The 16,517-nt window shown below is 45.4% G+C and overlaps 1 protein-coding gene across 1 annotated transcript in view; it reads left to right on the top strand.

Annotated features, from left to right (window-relative positions):
- Window positions 1-16,517, top strand: part of LOC126176160 (mucin-17) — a 157,150-nt gene that overhangs the window by 69,164 nt on the left and 71,469 nt on the right. The window lies entirely within an intron of this gene.

Here is a 16,517-nt window from a genome sequence, read left to right on the forward strand (position 1 = left end):
TCGCAAGTTGTGGTCTGGTGACCTTGGAGGCCAAAGGCAATGAACAATGGATGGACTTCGCGCGAACTCCAACACGCAAGATGATTCCTCTTGTGGCATAGTGGCCCTGTTGCTACAGTCAAGCAACAGCGTAGCTGTGTCAAAACTTAGAACTATTCTCTGACCAGTGACATGCGCCATGCGTTTTTATCTTCTATATTTTGCCTGTAATGAACAACTGAAATCTGTTCTTCTATTTTCAATCACTCTATATATTTTTAAATCAGTAACAAATTTAGTCACGTATTCTTCCTACTAAACTGCATATGATTAATAAACAAAATTTCCTGGTATTGCTGTTTTGGTGGCTGACACTGTAAATCGCTACACTCACTAATTGATTAATAAATGACTTTCACCCATATGTCTCATCTATTCCATATCAATGATATTTTTATTACTTTCCAAATGTTTCTGTGAAACAAACGGGGACAGTTACGTGTCTCGGCTTTGAACGTCACAGCGCAACGATTTCGAATTGTGCCCACGTGGAACAATTTCTATTGTGGAGATGATTCTCAAGGAGCATGCCAGTTGTCCTCAGAATAAGGTAAGAGTCCGCCGCTCGTGGTCTCGCGGTAGCGTTCTCGCTTCCCGAGCACGGGGTCCCGGGTTCGATTCCCGGCGGGGTCAGGGATTTTCACCTGCCTCGAGATGACTGGGTGTTTGTGTTGTCCTCATCATTTCATCATCATCCAGGAAAGTGGCGAAATTGGACTGAGCAAAGGTTGGGAAATTGTACGGGCGCTGATAACCACGCAGTTGAGCGCCCCACAAACCAAACATCATCATCATCATCATCAGAATAAGGTAAACACTTAAGCTAAAGTATTTTCAAATAAGGTGGAAGCTCCACAGGCCTAGAGCATCCTGCAAACCCGTGTGTGGGAGAATAACAATGAACTGTGCGGTGCGATGTAATTCTTAGTGGAAAACTCGCTCTTGGTACCTTTCGTTGACAAAGCAACCACCCCCACTTCTTTGCCTTAAACAGAAAGCAGCAGGGGCGGCGCTTTGTTAGGTGCGACTGAAGATACGGGAAGATTTGTTACTCCTCTTCCCACTCGCTTTGTTCGTAGCTGTGATACACAGCAACATGGCAGCTATCTGTATTGTGAAAATGCAGGCATCTGAATGTTCCTGCGTTTTTTCTGCACAGCCTCTCACTATATTTCATCACTCGTTACCTTAGTCCAGTTTTTTTTGCGCGACGCTTGACTTTTCTGACATTTTTACGTCAGCAACATGCGTGCAGCACAGTGTTCTGTTTTATTTGGCGTTATTTAGCCTATGCAGTGATAAAAACAGGCTTCTCTTTTATTTGCTTCGGAAAATCGGGATTCGTTATTTTGTAAGACTGCTGGTGTTACTACGAGATTTTCAAAGGCGACACCGTTTTTAATATTGATTTTTTTTTCTTTTTCTCGCAACAACGATCACATTGAATCCACGTACAGTGATTTTACGAAAAGCAGAAGTTGTGCAGAATTGGGCACGCCAAAGAACCCCGGGCTAATAGCACCGTATGTACTTCTGTGTTATACCAACAAGTTTGTTTACAGTCACATAAGTCGAAGAGAACATAAACTTTATAAATATTGTTCAAATGTGTGAATTCCTAAGGGACCAAACTGCTGAGGTCATCGGTCACTAGACTTGCACACTACTTAACCTAACTTACGCTAAGGACAACACAGACGCCCATGCCCGAGGGAGGACTCGAATCTCCGGCGGGAGGGGCCGAACGATTCGTGACATGGCGCCTCTAACCGCGCGGCCACTCCGCGCGGCTTATAAATATTGAGACGGAAGATCACGCGAATAACAGTCTTAAATCGGTTCAATGAACCAGCACACAAAGATACGTGTCTAACACCAACACTACATAGGAAAAAACCATGGTTCGTGATAAATAGTAATTAAAAACTAATCAGTGGTATGAATCCATTTAATCAACGTAAAGAATAACGCACTGGAAATGACGAGGATTGAGAATTGTAGATTCCTGCGCTAATATTTCTTATCGGGTCGAACGTGGAAAGATTACTAACAGATTCTTGTTACCGATTTTGAAGACGGCATCGAAGATTTCAGTGTGAAATAGTATGCACGTGTATCGAAAGACATGTATATCTATTTGCTGAGTTCAGATCTATGTGATAAGCGCAGATCGTAGTGCACAAGCAGGACTTTTAAATGTCTGTGAAAATCTTTTAGACTCTTTCCTAACTGAAAGAGACTCAACCGATCTTTCTGTGGCAATGCGGTCATCGAACAGTAGGAAGGGCCATGTAATTTGCGCAGTTCTCTGCCAGTAGTGAATATTGACGTTACCAAACGGAGCTGCTACCTTCTCTTCACGTGGATCCTTTTTATCCTCAGCAGACTATCTGCATTCCAACACGTTTATCAAGGCAAAATCCTCGACGATACCAGGAATCGAACCCGGGTCCCCAAAGCAGCAATCAGATGCTCTTGGTTTTTGTGCAGAGGGGCGGACACAGTATGCTTGGCGTCCACCAATACCTGCCTCGCCTACTTGAAACTGTTATTTGTTAACGAGCTACGTGATATATAGTCCACCCATGAATGAGGTAGCTTATACAACCGTCGTTCGACCAGTACTTGCATATTGCTCATCAGTCAACAATCTGTACTAGATAGGATAAATACCCGAAATAGAGAAGATCCGAAGAAGAGCAACGAGTTTCTTAGTCTTCTTTGTCGTTGTCGCTGTTGTTTTTGGCCGGCCGGTGTGCCCAAGCGGTTCAAGGCGCTTCAGTCTGGAACCGCGCGACCGCTACGGTTGCAGGTTCGAATCCTGCCTCGGGCATGGATGTGTGCGATGTCCTTAGGTTAGTTAGGTTTAAGTAGTTCTAAGTTCTAGGGGACTGATGACCTCAGAAGTTAAGTCGCATAGTGCTCAGAGCCATTTGAACCATTTGTTGTTTTTGTTGTGGTGGTGGTTTTAGTTTCAAGAAGTTGTGATTCAGGTTTCCACGCCAGCGTATCTTGTGCAAACCTCTTCATATCTGAGTAACTGCTGCAGCTTACAGGGCTTCGACAAAAATATGTAAGCCGGCCCGAGTGGCCGTGCGGTTCTGGGCGCTGCAGTCTGGAGCCGAGCGACCGCTCCGGTCGCAGGTTCGAATCCTGCCTCGGGCATGGATGTGTGTCCTTAGGTTAGTTAGGTTTAATTAGTTCCAAGTTCTAGGCGACTGATGAGCTCAGAAGTTAAGTCACATAGTGCTCAGAGCCATTTGAACCATTTTGAACAAAAATATGTAAACACATAAATGCATAAACATCAATGCAGACGCTTGCCAAGCATGCAAGATGCGCCATTGTATTTGACCACGAACTGCACCTGTGAAATGTCCTCCGTACGTTTCAGGAGTCACCCGTGCTCACAACAGTGTTCTGCGTACTTGTGAGTGCATTATGTCGTAGCTAGCTGAATTCGAACGAGGGCAAAATGTTGGTGCTCGCACGGTGAATGCTTCCGTAAACAAGGTAGCTGTAATGTATGATGTTTCAAGAGGTATCAATCGAAAATTTATACCTCATACAAGGAAAGCGGAAAACAACGAAGACAGAAGTGTGTGTTGTATGATCATGATAGACGGTCATTGAAGAGGATAGTGGCGAAAAGTAAAAGGACAACAGCAACAAAGGTCACAGCAGAACTGAATGTCGCACTTCCGAACCCAGTCGGCGCCAAAACAATACGAAGGGAGCTCCATAAGCAACGAATGGCAGGGCGAGCTAAAAAATAAAATAAAATGAAAATAAAAACTCGAAGCCATAAAAATGCACTAAGGCCGAATTTACGTCTTGAGTGGAAGGTGGCGTTGGTTCAGTGGTGATTTGGTCAGTCATGTCTTGTATTCCACGGACTCCATGGTTACTCTGGAAGGTCGCATTACTGCCAAAGATTGTGACCATTTTGGCTGACCAGGTTCGTCTCAGGGCATACTGTTTGCTCCCCTGTGGTGATGCTGCTTTCCAAGACGGCAGGACCTCCGTCCACGCAGCTCGCTTCGTCCAGCGCTATTATGAACTGCCGCAAGGTGCACCCATCTGCAGGCGGTCGTTCATGTCGGCACCAATGATGTGTGTCGCTATGGATCGGAGGAAATCCTCTCTGGCTTCCGGCGGCTATCTGGTTTGGTGAAGACTGCCAGTCTCGCTAGCGGGATGAAAGCAGAGCTCACCATCTGCAGCATCGTCGACAGGACTGACTGCGGACCTTTGGTACAGAGCCGAGTGGAGGGTCTGAATCAGAGGCTGAGACGGTTCTGCGACCGTGTGGGCTGCAGATTCCTCGACTTGCGCCATAGGGTGGTGGGGTTTCGGGTTCCGCTGGATAGGTCAGGAGTCCACTACACGCAGCAAGCGGCTACACGGGTAGCAGGGGTTGTGTGGCGTGGACTGGGCGGTTTTTTTTAGGTTAGATGGCCTCGGGCAAGTACAGAAAGGGCAACAGCCTCAAAGGGTGCGGGGAAAAGTCAGGACATGCGGGGACCAAGCAGCAATCGGTATTGTAATTGTAAACTGTCGAAGCTGCATTGGTAAAGTACCGGAACTTCAAGCCCTGATAGAAAGCACCGAAGCTGAAATCGTTATAGGTACAGAAAGCTGGCTGAAGCCAGAGATAAATTCTGCCGAAATTTTTACAAAGGCACAGACGGTGTTTAGAAAGGATAGATTGCATGCAACCGGTGGTGGCGTGTTTGTCGCTGTTAGTAGTAGTTTATCCTGTAGTGAAGTAGAAGTGGATAGTTCCTGTGAATTATTATGGGTGGAGGTTACATTTAACAACCGAGCTAGGTTAATAATTGGCTCCTTTTACTGACCTCCCGACTCAGCAGCATTAGTGGCAGAACAACTGAGAGAAAATTTGGAATACATTTCACATAAATTTTCTCAGCATGTTATAGTCTTAGGTGGAGATTTCAGTTTACCAGATATAGACTGGGACACTCAGATGTTTAGGACGGGTGGTAGGGACAGAGCATCGAGTGACATTATACTGAGTGCACTATCCGAAAATTACCTCGAGCAATTAAACAGAGAACCGACTCGTGGAGATAACATCTTGGACCTACTGATAACAAACAGACCCGAACTTTTCGACTCTGTATGTGCAGAACAGGGAATCAGTGATCATAAGGCCGTTGCAGCATCCCTGAATATGGAAGTTAATAGGAATATAAAAAAAAAGGGAGGAAGATTTATCTGTTTGGCAAGAGTAATAGAAGGCAGATTTCAGACTACCTAACAGATCAAAACGAAAATTTCTGTTCCGACACTGACAATGTTGAGTGTTTATGGAAAAAGTTCAAGGCAATCGTAAAATGCGTTTTAGACAGGTACATGCCGAGTAAAACTGTGAGGGACGGGAAAAACCCACCGTGGTTCAACAACAACAAAGTTAGGAAACTACTGCGAAAGCAAAGAGAGCTTCACTCCAAGTTTAAACGCAGCCAAAACCTCTCAGACAAACAGAAGCTAAACGATGTCAAAGTTAGCGTAAGGAGGGCTATGCGTGAAGCGTTCAGTGAATTCGAAAGTAAAATTCTATGTACCGACTTGACAGAAAATCCTAGGAAGTTCTGGTCTTACGTTAAATCAGTAAGTGGCTCGAAACAGCATATCCAGACACTCCGGGATGATGATGGCATTGAAACAGAGGATGACACGCGTAAAGCTGAAATACGAAACCCCTTTTCCAAAGCTGATTCACAGAGGAAGACCGCACTGCAGTTCCTTCTCTAAATCCTCGCACAAACGAAAAAATGGCTGACATCGAAATAAGTGTCCAAGGAATAGAAAAGCAACTGGAATCACTCAACAGAGGAAAGTCCACTGGACCAGACGGGATACCAATTCGATTCTACACAGAGTACGCGAAAGAACTTGCCCCCCTTCTAACATCCGTGTACCGCAAGTCTCTAGAGGAACGGAAGGTTCCAAATGAGTGGAAAAGAGCACAGGTAGTCCCAGTCTTCAAGAAGGGTCGTCGAGCAGATGCGCAAAACTATAGACCTATATCTCTGACGTCGATCTGTTGTAGAATTTTAGAGCATGTTTTTTGCTCGAGTATCATGTCGTTTTTGGAAACCCAGAATCTACTTTGTAGGAATAAACATGGATTCCGGAAAGAGCGATCGTGTGAGACCGAACTCGCTTTATTTGTTCATGAGACCCAGGTAGATGCTATTTTCCTTGACTTCCGGAAGGCGTTCGATACAGTTCCGCACTGTCGCCTGATAAACAAAGTAAGAGCCTACGGAATATCAGACCAACTGTGTGGCTAGATTGAAGAGTTTTTAGCAAACAGAACACAGCATGTTGTTATCAATGGAGAGACGTCTACAGACGTTAAAGATACCTCTGGCGTGCCACAGGGGAGTGTTATGGGACCATTGCTTTTCACAATATACACTCCTGGAAATTGAAATAAGAACACCGTGAATTCATTGTCCCAGGAAGGGGAAACTTTATTGACACATTCCTGGGGTCAGATACATCACATGATCACACTGACAGAACCACAGGCACATAGACACAGGCAACAGAGCATGCACAATGTCGGCACTAGTACAGTGTATATCCACCTTTCGCAGCAATGCAGGCTGCTATTCTCCCATAGAGACGATCGTAGAGATGCTGGATGTAGTCCTGTGGAACGGCTTGCCATGCCATTTCCACCTGGCGCCTCAGTTGGACCAGCGTTCGTGCTGGACGTGCAGACCGCGTGAGACGACGCTTCATCCAGTCCCAAACATGCTCAATGGGGGACAGATCCGGAGATCTTGCTGGCCAGGGTAGTTGACTTACACCTTCTAGAGCACGTTGGGTGGCACGGGATACATGCGGACGTGCATTGTCCTGTTGGAACAGCAAGTTCCCTTGCCGGTCTAGGAATGGTAGAACGATGGGTTCGATGACGGTTTGGATGTACCGTGCACTATTCAGTGTCCCCTCGACGATCACCAGTGGTGTACGGCCAGTGTAGGAGATCGCTCCCCACACCATGATGCCGGGTGTTGGCCCTGTGTGCCTCGGTCGTATGCAGTCCTGATTGTGGCGCTCACCTGCACGGCGCCAAACACGCATACGACCATCATTGGCACCAAGGCAGAAGCGACTCTCATCGCTGAAGACGACACGTCTCCATTCGTCCCTCCATTCACGCCTGTCGCGACACCACTGGAGGCGGGCTGCACGATGTTGGGGCGTGAGCGGAAGACGGCCTAACGGTGTGCGGGACCGTAGCCCAGCTTCATGGAGACGGTTGCGAATGGTCCTCGCCGATGCCCCAGGAGCAACAGTGTCCCTAATTTGCTGGGAAGTGGCGGTGCGGTCCCCTAAGGCACTGCGTAGGATCCTACGGTCTTGGCGTGCATCCGTGCGTCGCTGCGGTCCGGTCCCAGGTCGACGGGCACGTGCACCTTCCGCCGACCACTGGCGACAACATCGATGTACTGTGGAGACCTCACGCCCCACGTGTTGAGCAATTCGGCGGTACGTCCACCCGGCCTCCCGCATGCCCACTATACGCCCTCGCTCAAAGTCCGTCAACTGCACATACGGTTCACGTCCACGCTGTCGCGGCATGCTACCAGTGTTAAAGACTGCGATGGAGCTCCGTATGCCACGGCAAACTGGCTGACACTGACGGCGGCGGTGCACAAATGCTGCGCAGCTAGCGCCATTCGACGGCCAACACCGCGGTTCCTGGTGTGTCCGCTGTGCAGTGCGTGTGATCATTGCTTGTACAGCCCTCTCGCAGTGTCCGGAGCAAGTATGGTGGGTCTGACACACCGGTGTCAATGTGTTCTTTTTTCCATTTCCAGGAGTGTATATAATGACCTAGTAGATAGTGTCGGAAGTTCCATGCGGCTTTTCGCGGATGATGCTGTAGTATACAGAGAAGTTTCAGTATTAGAAAATTGTAGCGAAATGCAGGAAGATCTGCAGTGGATAGGCATTTGGTGCAGGGGGTGGCAACTGACCCTTAACACAGACAAATGTAATGTATTGCGAATACATAGAAAGAAGGATCCTTTATTGTATGATTATATGATAGCGGAACAAACACTGGTAGCAGGTACTTCTGTAAAATATCTGGGAGTATGCGTGCGGAACGATTTGAAGTGGAATGATCATATAAAATTAATTGTTGGTAAGGCGGGTACCAGGTTGAGATTCATTGGGAGAGTCCTTAGAAAATGTAGTCCATCAACGAAGGAGGTGGCTTACAAAACACTCGTTCGACCTATACTTGAGTATTGCTCATCAGTGTGGGATCCGTACCAGATCGGGTTGACGGAGGAGATAGAGAAGATCCAAAGAAGAGCGGCGCGTTTCGTCACAGGGTTATTTGATTACCGTGATAGCGTTACGGAGATGTTTAGCAAACTCAAGTGGCAGACTCTGCAAGAGAGGCGCTCTGCATCGCGGTGTAGCTTGCTGTCCAGGTTTCGAGAGGGTGCGTTCTGGATGAGGTATCGAATATATTGCTTCCCCCTACTTATACCTCCCGAGGAGATCACGAATGTAAAATTAGAGAGATTCGAGCGCGCACGGAGGCTTTCCGGCAGTCGTTCTTCCCGCGAACCAAATGCGACTGGAACAGGAAAGGGAGGTAATGACAGTGGCACGTAAAGTGCCCATCGCCACACACCGTTGGGTGGCTTGCGGAGTATAAATGTAGATGTAGATGCCCTCTCGCTACCACAATCATCAAATCTCATTATTATTGAACCTTTGTGGTTTACTTTGGAGAGAAGTCTGCGTGGTCAATATTGACCTCCATCCTCGTTATCTGCTAATTTTCCCCCTAATTTTCCGTCATTGACTGGACTATGTCACCCATGTTTCAACTACGTACAAGCCTACGCTCCAGACAAATACCTTGAGAAAGACACTTAAACTTATGTTAGGTTTTAACAAATTCGTCCTTTTTCAGAAATGCGTTTCTTGTTACTGCAAGACTGCATGTATGTTTTCTCTGCTTCGTCCGTACTCAAGTTATTTTGCTGCTGAAATAACAAAACTCGTGTGTCACTTTTAGTGATTCCTTTACTGATTTCATTCCAACAGGATCAAGTGATTTAATTCGACTACATTCCATTATCTGCGTTTTGCTTTTCTTATAACTTCCTTTCAAGATACTATTTATCCTACTCAGCTCCACTTCCAAGTCCTTTGCTGTTTCTCACAGAGTTACACTATCATCGGCACACCTCGCAGTTTTTTTTTCTTTTTCTTGAACTTCAGTTCCCTCTCCAAATTTCCCCTCGGTTTCCTTTACTGCTTGTTCAGCGTAAAGTTTGAATAACACCGAAACTAGGTTACAGCCCTGCTTCACCCCCTTCTCAGCCAGTGCTTCCCTTTCATGTCATTTGACTCTTACAACTGCGGTCCGATTTCTGTGCAACTTGCAAATAACCTTCCCCCTCCCCCCTCCCCGCATTTAATTCCTGCGTTTAGGTTCATTTAATACGCACGAATGCATCACGGAGACGCTTAGCCAACTTCAGAATTTCTGAGAGCATCCATTTCTAGAAGAGTCGTGCAATATATTGCTTCGTCCTACGTAGACCTCGCGAAAAATCCACGACGGTAAAACTGGAGAGATTCGAGGTCTGACGGAGGCTTACTAAGAATCGGACCATTCGCGACTGCGACAGGAAGAGGTGGAGGGACTGTGACTGGCAGACATAGTATTCTACACCACCCACCATAAAGTGGCGTGCGGAGTATAAATGGAAATACAGGGTGAACGTTAATGAAACCGACAAGTTGCGGGGACGGTTTCCTGACTAGAATGAAAAAAGGGCCCGTGAACATGTGTCCGGAAATGGGCGGTGTGCGTGCGACGACAACACATCGTCCCTGAAAACAGTAGAGAGCTACATCGCATCCACGTCACAACAGATGCTCAAAGTGGCCTCTATGGGATGCTGGCACGCGTTCACACGTCACATCATGTGTTGCCGCACTCTTCTGCACGTTCCGACATCTCTCCAAACAGTGTCACAGGTGTTGCACACGCTGTTCAAGGGTCTGGACATCAGGAACTGATTCAGTATACACAACGCTTTTGAGATGCCACCAGAGGTACTATCTAACATCTGGGGAAGATGATGTCGAGGTGTCGGCGAACTGTGATGCGGAAGTGGGGTGGTGCTCTGTCATGCAGAAACCACATAACCTGTCATATTGCCAAAGGCAAGTTCTCAAGCAGTACTGGCCGAGTATTCCGCAGGAAGTCCAGGAACGTGCCTCCATCGAGGCGTTGTGGAATGATAAACGGTCCAAGTATATAGTCGCCAAGAATGCCTGCCCACACGTTGATGCTGAACCGATGCTGAGAGACGCGTCAACCATTTACTGAGGATTGTGTGTAGCTCACAGATGTCGATTATGCAGATTGATGATGCCAGTTCTGGTAAAGGTTCCTTCGGCGGTAAAAAGGATGATCATAGAAATCACATAATTCTGATGGCCTAATGCAAAAACTATCGACAGAGGGAAATCTGTTGCTGATAATCCTTGCTCTCGTTGCACGGGATGAAGATAGTTAGGATTGTCATGCAGGATACATATAATAGTACATTGGCTTATACCTTGTTGGCGGGCCACTTGCCTGGAGCTTGTAGTAGGGCTCATCTCAATATCCTGTAGAACCTCGTCCTCAAGATCTTTGTGTACGTACAGTCCGCCGCCTCCCTGCACGTTAGTTTGTCTGAAAGGACCTACGAACACACATACGCCCTAAAAGGGCTTGAAATGTTGTGTGATGTGGTTGATGTCTGTGAGGGTACTTGTTTTTGTATAGCCGTGCTGCCTCTCAACTGTTTCCATCTGCTTGGCAGTACACAAACTCGAGCTCGGCTTGTTCCCCACATGCATATCGGACCATTCTGGTGTTTACTGAACGCTGAGGCAATCACACAGCCTGCAACACACAAGGAACACACGACATGTGGTCAGAGGAACTTCCATTCGTCAGCGCCATCTCTAGTGCCAACAATGTATTTCCGGACACATGTTCATAGGACCTTCCCCCCCCCCCCCCCATTTCCTGTCAAGAGTCTGTCCTTGGAGTTTGTCGGTTTTATTAATGTTCCCTCTGTATAGAGTTGGGCTCGTGTAGTGAAAGAGTGCGGAGAGGGCTAGTGTAGTCCAAGAGAGGGGTTCAAATATCCGTCGGGGCATCGTAAATAAGGTTTTCCATTCTTTTTCAAAATAACTTTAAGCGGACGTCAGTGTGGATCCGTGAAAAAGCCGACGGTCGATTCCCTGCTTTATCCATCTCCAATCGTAATGTTCCGTTTGCAGTGATAAGCACCCAACACGGTCGACTGCATGATACAGATAAACACTTGATTTAAAAAGCGCTGGTTAGAACGATATTTTGTCGTGTGGTCAGTTTGTCGCGACCTTACCGCAGCAGCAGCAGCACCCGAAACTACCCATCGCTGGTTGGCTGGCTGCTGCCGGCAGGAAATGCCGGGCCGTTGCCTCCACGCGAGGAATGTTGGCTGCATGCTCGTCCTTGCCGATGCTGCTTCTGTAGAATCTCTGAGGGCGACCTTCTCACGATGGCCCTTGTCCCACCGGCATATTGCCACGAGTCTAATTTCTCGTTGGATACATCATTGCTACAGCATGCTCCCTATTACCTGGATTAATGCGAACTGGATTAGCACAGAATTACGCAAACATACTGTTAATTGTTTATTTCGTATCACTTGTTTTCAGTTGCCTTTCGGGACACAATCGTCGATTTTTTTATTCACTTTTTTCCTGATTAAGGTTCTCATATACCGGAAACTCAGGACTCCTACGTCTCTACTACATCTATACTCTGCAAACCAACGAGGGGCACATGCAGAGGGTACGTCCCATTGTACCAGTTATTCTATCCATGTTTTCGCTGTATTGTTTCTTTCTCTATTCTGTCCATTTATATCCTACGTTCTTTTGTCTTTGTCCCCTTAGCCGAGTGGTCAGCGCATCTGACTGCAGCCGGCCCGGGTTCGATTCCCGGCCGGGTCGGAGATTTTTCTCCGCTCGGGGACTTTGGTGTTATGTTGACCTCATCATAATTTCATCATCATCCACAAGCAAGTCGCCTAATGTGGCGTCAACTGAAAAGACTTGCAACTCCGCGGACGAAGTTATCCAGGTGGGGGACTCCGGCCGTTAATGGCATACGATCATTTCATTTCTTTTATCTTGTGATTTCAAATTTGTTTGTTGATGATATTCTTGGAACTTCAGTGATCTTTAATAAGACGTCCACATCTTCACATAGTTATTCATAGTTTGAGCTCGTGGGATTCTACGCCTTCTGTCGCGGAAATTTTTCGTCCCGGAGCAAGTGGTTTTTCAAATCGGGATTGCATCGCTCAGAAAGTGTCGTAGATACAATACACACCATCACTTTTATTTAGGCAGCTAAAATATGTATTCTCTCTTGAAAAAAAAACCATACTGTCTATGCTGTTTCTTCTTATTGTTTTCGTTAGCGTTTACGCCGTCTAGGATAGACTCCGCAGTGCTGAAGTTTTGGCAAATTTATTTTAACTTTGGTGCGGCCAGATGCCCTACCTGTTGCCACAGCCGTAGGTTAACTAAGGGGGGGGGGGGGGAGGGGGGGAAATCTAGTGCGCCACCCGCCTGTGAATTGTATAAACTGCGTTCTGTTTGCGAGTCGTATTTTCTGAGATGGAAATTAGGAACCAACCCAACATTTGCTTTAAACGAGCGTGGAAAACCGCCTAAAAACCACACGCAGGCTGGCCGGTACGCCAGCCACGGCCGTTAATCTGCTATCCGTGTTCGATCCACACCTGGCTCACTTCACTGACTAGCAACATAGCGCATTGGGCGTTACGCCATGCGAGCAGGTCACTACGTTGTCTCTGGACACCACACCTCAGATAAGCAGCTATATTCCTTATTAATCGAGCATGAGTAAGTGTGCACTGCGTCAGTTTCGCCATGTGAAATAATTTTTGAGTTCGTTTCAGACGTGTGAACTCAACATGGTTTCCGATGTATAAGTCTTCGGTTTTCTTCAGTTTATTTCTGGACATCTTGTGTGATGAAATTTTAAGGGGTAACACCACTGTAACGTCCTAAAAAACAAAAAAAAGTACGCATGACAATTTCTTTTGGGCGGAAGGAAAGATGATAGAGAAACAATACTTGTGGTCCTTCTTGAGCATATGTTAAAGTATATTAGAAACAATTTTTGTCAGAAAATGTTAAACAATAGTGACACTGCAGCAGTTCTCCTGAGGTTTGTTGAATTTAAAACGCTCTGGGGCACGGCACACACTATGGCTGGCGCCAATTTGAATCTGGGAAAGAGAGAGAGAGAGAGAGAGAGAGAGAGAGAGAGAGAGAGAGAGAGAAACTGTGTAATCTAAATGAACGTAGCTAGTGAACCACATAGGCGATTTTAGGAATATTGATTTTTGTGTAATTGGTGAGTGTTTGTATAAAATCGTTCAATTTTCACCAAAAAAGTAATTTGTTAATAAATATTGTTTAAATTAATCGAAGATCCCGTATGTATGTTATTTCAAAGCCGTGATTAAATTTTCAAATAAAAAGATTGAAAGTTGTTGGAGTTACGCTGCGTTGTAGAATCATATTCCGAGAAAAACGCGTTTGAAGTTTTGAAATGTGTTGTAGAAATGAACAACTGAAAAAAAATTCTACTTTTAAGAAACGCTTACCATTAACCTGCTATCCCAGGACTCGTCTATCGTACTGGTGCCGTTGAGATCGAAATCATATCCATTAGTTTATCATAGAAAGATTGAAATATCTGCCATGGCAGTTCCATGAACGCACGAAACTTTACTATTCCGTTTAGCTCTGTTCCAAGAAGGCGCATTGGATGGACGATTCGACGGCTGATTTCCTGTGCGTCCCGTGTAGACTTACTGCTTTGTGTAACAACCTCTGCGCTGTTTGGATAAGTATAATTAATGTGAAGCCTGTACCTCGAGAACTTCGTTCTTGCAACGTGATGTCTGCATTGGACGTGTTGAGAAAATGGAAGAAAATTTATAATCCTATAGCTCAATCGGTAATTCACATAAAAATCCTGTTCACTGTCTTTCAATTTCTTGGCAGAGGCACAAACTCATTTCGAACTGCGGTCAGGCTCTCATCTTTTCTTTGGACGATTTGATGACATACACTACAGCTTCGACGCCGCATTGGATACGAAGCTCTCGCATCTTTTTTGCCTGAGTACACTTTCTTACCACTCCTTCTTACTTGAAGACGACTGTAACTCTAAGCTCACAAATAAACTATCAAAAGTCAATACTGCACACAAAAATCGAGATTCGAAGCGAAATAAATATCTTTTTCGTACACCTACTGACGCCACGCTGACGTATTATTGTTTCGAAATGCTTCTAACTACACCAAGACGGCGTAGGTAAGCCGTTTTGGGTCATCTGACTCGCTAGATTAGGAGTTAGGAATTCTATAGAACCAATTTTTTTTTTCAGGGATTAGACTTTTTGCCTCGTGTTCTAGAAGGTTTCAAGCTTCTTGAAGCCAATAAAAAACGATTTTTTTTTGAAAATTCTGTAGTGATGTTATTCCTTAACTGTTACTCCACAGCATATGATATGTGACAGTTAGATGGTGTCTTGCAGTAGTTTATAACGACTATCGTGTTAGGTAGAGATGTCGCACCGTACAGGCATTAAGCTGAATGGAAAACATCCTTTCAGGTTCTGAAAATAAATTTACAGCTGTGATGTCTCCAGTGGTTTATTACTGGTCTGTATCTCAGGTGAAAAGACGTGTAGCCTGATCTTATTATTACAGATCTGAATGCGATTGCTAGATCAGTTTGGGACTTGACTTTTTATTGATATCTCGGCTCCCTAGTCCTCACTTGGTAAAAGTAGAAAGATTAAAATGTTTTATTTCTCCCCAGTTGTTGCCATCTTTTATGGTGGAACAGTGTTGTAATGCGACAGAGTAGCGTCCATAAACAGAATCATTGTGACTCTGTATGCAGTGTCAGTAAAGAATTAATCTTTTAGCTATCTTAGAGTCGATCACATAAAATTTTGACCTTTTGAGTCACTTTCTCATGTGTAAAACTCACAGTTGGAATGAGTGAGATAAATAGTGATTTTCAGTGATTTCAAGCTGGAATGAAGATACAAACAAACTCTTTTGTTCACATTCTGAAAACTAAATCTTACTGACATCTGGTATGTTGCTTGATGTACAAGGATTAATCCTGCCCTTTGATAGCGTCCCCTTAAACTCTACTAACGAGGGTTTCTTTTTACCTCTTCATCTCGGAGTAAGCACTTAGCCCAAAGTCCTCAGTTATTTGCTGGAGATACAAGATGTCCCAGAAATGTTGCAACATAGTAGAGGGTGTCCTGAGGAACAAATCGAGGATAGGAACGAGTGTCCGGAAATGTCATTCAGTGATGCTACAGAGCGTCAAAGATAAATGTGCCGACGCCCGCCACCAGTCTACCCCTTCAGCAAAAAATATGACTTTGTACTTTGTACGCTGGACCGAAGGCGGAACGTGTCACAATGTTATTTGTTGTTCAGCGATCGTGACTGACTGCCATCATCAGTGGAGAAGGTGGAGATAGCTGCTGCGTAGAAAAGCCTTGTCTCCTATGAATGTGATGCTCTGTTGCCTCAGTGAATGACGGTTTCAGACATGAGTTTCCATATGCAGTTCATTTTTATCGTGGAACACACTAGAATCTCCAACGTTTTTCGATGTACAGGAGAAAAATAACTGAAGCTGGAAAGTCGTGTACGAAACCGTTGTTCACCAAGGCAACGGAGCATCGTATTCGTAGCAGGCAAGGCCTCTATATGCAACAGCTAACTCCATCTTCTCCATTGCGTTCGTGGCAATAAGTCGCGATCACTGAATAACAAACAGTATTGCAAGACCTTTTGCCTACAACGTCTCGTTTGTTGCCGAGAGGGGTCCCAGTGGCACTATAACTTGGACGCTCTATAGTATCATTGGGTGACGTTTTTAGACATGGGTTCCTATCCTTGATTTGTTCCTCAAGACATTCTATACAACCCCTAGAAGTTTGTCGCAGCATTTCTTGGACAACTTGTGTATTAAAATCTGTGTCTTCCACTGCAGGCTCTGCCCCCTACAGCTCCCTCTAATAACATGTAAGTTTTTACATGACTTCTTAACACATTTCCCATTGTCCTGTCCACCATTGTTTTGACGGTGTTTTCCACATATTCTTTCTTTATCGATCCTGCAGAGAACCTTCTCATTTCTTGTGTTTATCAGTCCACTCAATTTTCAGCGCCATTCTGTAACTTGACGTTTAAAACGGTTAAATTCTCTTCTTTCCCTGTTTTCCCACGATTCACTATTCACGTCAATACACTATTGTGCTCCAGATGTGTATTCT

This window comes from Schistocerca cancellata, chromosome 3 (assembly GCF_023864275.1).
Source record: "Schistocerca cancellata isolate TAMUIC-IGC-003103 chromosome 3, iqSchCanc2.1, whole genome shotgun sequence".
In the NCBI taxonomy this organism is placed as follows: Eukaryota; Metazoa; Arthropoda; class Insecta; order Orthoptera; family Acrididae; genus Schistocerca; species Schistocerca cancellata.